The sequence below is a fragment of the Cyprinodon variegatus genome, unplaced genomic scaffold (assembly GCF_000732505.1).
Source record: "Cyprinodon variegatus isolate N-32 unplaced genomic scaffold, C_variegatus-1.0 Scaffold111, whole genome shotgun sequence".
In the NCBI taxonomy this organism is placed as follows: Eukaryota; Metazoa; Chordata; class Actinopteri; order Cyprinodontiformes; family Cyprinodontidae; genus Cyprinodon; species Cyprinodon variegatus.
Genome location: NW_015150564.1, coordinates 457,277 through 462,419, shown reverse-complemented (window position 1 = coordinate 462,419; position 5,143 = coordinate 457,277).

The window sequence follows — 5,143 nt, the reverse complement described above, 5'->3', positions numbered from 1 at the left end:
TCCATCATTGATGCACCCAATGACTGCAGTCATTTGAGTATTTCTGCAGATGACAGGACTCTGTCTGGTCCTGGAAGTCAGAGCTACCGTCCCCTGTGGCGCTCCTGACTACTAGATTAAGCAGCTGACCCTTCAGTCTCCCAAACTGGTGTATTTTTATGTAGTTTCTGGCTAACACCATCTAGACCTGGTGACTACGAGTCGCTGCATCTTCACTTGACTTTAGAGACCGCTGAAAAGTGGAGGGAGCAACACCATCTTCTGATTTGGCTGACAAACAGAAGCAGGAGAGTCAATGAAACAGAAGGTTTGGGTCAAAGGACGGCAGGAGAGATTGGTGCTGAGCTCATTCCTCAGCTGATGATACTGAGAACACATTCAGCTCATTGGCACTGTCAAAATTACAACCATTAAACATTTGTGTTTTAAAGTATTAACTTAAAAGGAAAGCAGAACTCTTCAGCAGTTGCTTTGGATTGCATAAGACAGGAAATAGAAGCTGTAAATACACAAGAAAGCAGAACTATTGGTACACGTCTTTGTTCCTGGTAAGCCTCAGATGTGATCTGCAATACATTTATAAAGATAACTAATGGCGAAACATTGATTTTTTTTTTTTTCTTATTCCTTTACTAACCTTTATAGAGTCCAGAGGTTTTTTTTTTTTTTTTTTCTTGTCATAACTGGGGATGAAGATCTAAATATCAAGACATTTTCTTTAACATCAGCAAAAATGGTCTATAATGGTTATTTTCTTTATTATTAAATTTTATTAATGTTCAGAACACGATGCAGAAAGGTTAGGCTGGTATATCAAAAGATTAATAATTTTAAGATTTAAAATAATTAATAAAAAAATCTCAAACGTTGAAAGATTTCTGACGGAAGTTGTGTCAAATCTTGTAAATTAAAATAAAAAACATACAGCTACTTGACAAAGAGCCTAACTGTATTTAATAGCTTATACCACAGGTGTCAAACAGGTTCCAGAAAGGGCCGTGTGGCTGCAGGTTTCCTTTCCAACCAAGCAATAGTTCACCAGACTCCATTCATCTCATCAAGTCATGTTCAGATTGGACTCAATTGATGAGATGACTGGAGTCTGGTGAGCTGTTGCTTGGTTGGAAAGGAAACCTGCTGCCACACGGCCCTTTCTGGAACCAGTTAGAGACCCCTGGCTTATACCATCAAAAATAAAGATAGACGCTGAACTGAATATCTTCTTAGTTTGCTTTAAAGAGTCAGTCATTAAGGTTTAATTCTGTCTCTAGAGCGGAGGTCTTCAACAGGGGGTCCACGGAGGAACTGCATGGGGGTCGCGAAAGTTTATATATATAAAATATATTTTATATATAAATATATATATATTTTTTTATATATGTATATATATATATTTTTTCAGATATATTTTTTTAAATATTTTTATATTATATATATATTTTATATTTTTATATTTATATATATATATATATATATTTTCCAGTGTTTAAATCCACATTAACATGAATTCAACACACTGTAATAAACAGAAAAATGGAGGCAGAAGATGTCTTTCAGTCATCAATGCACACATTCAGCGACACACAGGAGCTCTTTCAAGCTGGGCACCATTTCATTCACAACACCTGTCCCATCAACCAGGAATCAGAAATACTTTAATAATCCCAGGGAGAAATTACTTTTGTTCCATGACTCCATATGTAATAGTGACTATAGGACCAGTTTGATAGAACACAATTTCATACTATATATAATTAAATGGTAAATGGCATGTACTTATATAGCGCCTTAATTCAAGTTAGGAGACTTGACCAAAGCGCTTTACACTACATTCATTCACCCATTCACCCACACACTCACACACTGATGGTGGCAAGCTACATTGTAGCCACAGCTGCCCTGGGGCTCACTGACAGAAGCGGGGCTGCCGTACACTGAAGCCACCGGGCCCTCTGACCACCATCAGTAGACAATGCAGGTGAAGTGTCTTGCCCAAGGACACAACGACACTGAAAGTCGGAGTCGGGGCTTGAACCGTCAACCCTTCGATTTGAGGGCAAACTCCTACATCCAAAGCCACTGTCGCCCCGATTAGGGGTCCCCGCTCCATCTCGCCATCACTTTTGGGGTCCTTGGCCTGGAAAACTTTGAAGACCCCTGATCTAGAGAGAATGGACAATTCCAGTGGATCTCAGTTCCCAAGACTTCCTTGTTTTCAGTGAGAATGGCTGGTTTGGGGGAAGATGGAACAGAATCAGATCAGTTATTGGAACGATGGATCCTTTCATCTATGGTCCCTTTATCATTACCTGCTATATAAGAGCTGTATAACTCTTCATACACAGATATGACCCAAATATACCACGATTGAGATGTATTGATCATTTTCTTTAATGTACATGTAGTGTGACTCGTGATCAAAAAATTATTTCAATGAAAAACCAAAGAACGAACATTTTACAGATATATCGACCAGAATTCACACAAAATATCAGTAAAAATAATCTCAACATTAGTAATTATTTTCTTTTTATAAAACACATTAAAAAAAAAAGAAAAACAAATCAAGTAAAAGATGTAACAACCCATGAAGTGGGAGGGTAGGGGCTGACGGTCTTGACGCTGAGCCTGTTCGGCACATTTCCAGCCCTGCAAAAGTTTTCACACCTCAAAAACGTTTCGGGCTTTAACGTTCAAAATCTTGATGTACTCTGGGGAGACTAACTGAAGAGTGGACGCTCACAGTGAGTCTGCTTCTGCTGGAGGTTTCTTCCTGTTAAAAGGGAGTTTTTCCTCTCCACTGTCGCTACAAGCATGCTTAGTGTGAGGGAGTCAATGAGTCGATGCAATCAACTGGTTTTCCTTCGATAGAAAACTTTGATTCAATTTGAATGTATGATCTGGTTGAAGCGTAAATTGCCTTGAGATGATTTGTTGTGAATTGGCGCTATAGAAATAAACTGATTTGAATCGAAGCATAAAGAAGTGGAAGGGAAAAACGAGGAAAAACTCTGATACACCTAAATAAAATCCTGAGTTGTCAATTCCGTTTAGAGGGCAGCAAACAGAAGAAGCTGATCTGATCGGATGAGCCAACGATTCATTTTATTGGCAAAAAAATTGAGGCATAGTGGGGGAGCAAGCCAGGCTTGAATCTATTGCCTCAGCGAAAATGCCTGCCACACTTTTCAGATGTTTGTTCAAGATACATCACCTCTTCTTCCACTTCTCTACAGTTGGTCCATCGTCAATCCCTCAAATACATAAAAGATGTGGAAAAAGTTCAAAGAGGCGTGAATACTTTTGCCAGGCACTAAAGCGTCGCGTTCATAAATAAAATCCAACCTTTTCAAACACATAAATATTTAATAAAAGCAGGTCTTTCTGGGGTTATTTATTTTTTAGCTTCGATGCCCCACAGTGTGTGAGGAACAGGGGGGGCTAAAAATACCACAGCACTCCTTTCGAAGTGTGTCGACATCATGTTGTGAAAAACCTGCGAAACATCAAAGCCAGAAGTTAAAAACTGTTAAAACATCTTTAAGGGCTTTGGGTTAAGGCGCTGAGAAACTTCTAGCATCAGAGGACACTTTGGAAAACAACAAAAAGACGTACCACCGCAGTGTGGAAAAATACATGTAGTGCATTTACTCGCAAAAATAAACAAGACACTTCAATCGGCTTACAATAAACTGCATTAGTTAAGGATTATCTGCAAGTTTATGATGCATAATTGGATGATAAATGGCGTCGTCAGTGTTAGTTTCAGGGTTAGGGCAGGTTTTCACTCACTAACAGAAGCCAAAATAGATCCTTAAAACTGCATCCGTCAGAAACAAGATTTGCATAAAAGTCAAAGTCAGGTTGGATTATATTATATAACCACCAAACAATTACGTTTCTCTAAAGCAGGAATACAGAAATATTCATCCATGTAATACTTTTTTTTTTTCTCCAAGCCTATTTTTGTTCTTTTAGCATTTATTCACACATTTTACATTAACTAATGCCACAGTTGATTTTTTCTTTTTAAAGAGACCTGAACTCTTATCGTACCACAAGCATTAAATCTCAACAGTTGGACCTGGAGTCTGAAGCTTCAGTGCATTTTTATACACAGCTAGTCCAAAAGAAGCCAAACCCAAAGCAGGGTTCTAGTGTCATTATAAAAATATTGATATCAAAAGAGTTTAATAAATATTTTACTTTTAAAACTTTAAGGCAGATGGTTTCAAAAGCGCTGGTTGAGTTTTTAGGTGCATCCCTGCTCCGACACCTTGATAAAATGAACAGGTTCATTACAAAGACTTTGTAATGTTTACCAAAGACATAATACAAAATAAATGTGTGGTAAATAACTTAGACCTGAAACCACAACTGATAGATCTTTTAATTTGACCTGTTATTTTTCTTATATTCACAGTGATGACTTAAAATAAAACTTTTCAGCACAGTGAAGGAGTAATTCGATCATCAGTCAGCGGAGTTAAAGCAGGGATGCATCTAAAAGCTGAAGAGGAGCAGCTTCAGAGGACTGGATGGTGTGGAGCGCGTTGTGATGGATGGATGGTATGTACAGGAAACAGTACAAGCTCATTTAATCTATGATAAAAAGATCTGTCCTATAGAAAAATGAATGGATGCTGAGAGCAAAATAATGGTGAGGTGAGACGTTTCGCTGCAAGGATCATAAATGGAGAAACACAGTGGGGAAAGAGTTCCAGCAGGTAGTCAACAGCCAGACCAAACATAAGGAAGGCAAAGCCACCCCCAGAGGTGTTATAAACAGGAATGTGGGTCTACTAGGGCTGAAACAATCAGATTAATCGATTATTGAAATAATAGTCGACTAATTTAGTAATCAATCATTTACTGGAGTATAGGGACTCTAAAAAACGCCTTTAGCTGACAGAGCAACCCACTTAGAGCAGTAATTATATAAACATTTTTTTTAAAACTATATCTATATGTATATATCTATATATATCTATATAGATCTATAGATATATAGATCTATATATATCTATATAGATCTATAGATATCTAGATCTGTATAGATCTAGATCTATATATCTAGATCTATCTAGATATATAGATCTATATCTATATAGATCTATATCTATATAGATATATAGATCTATAT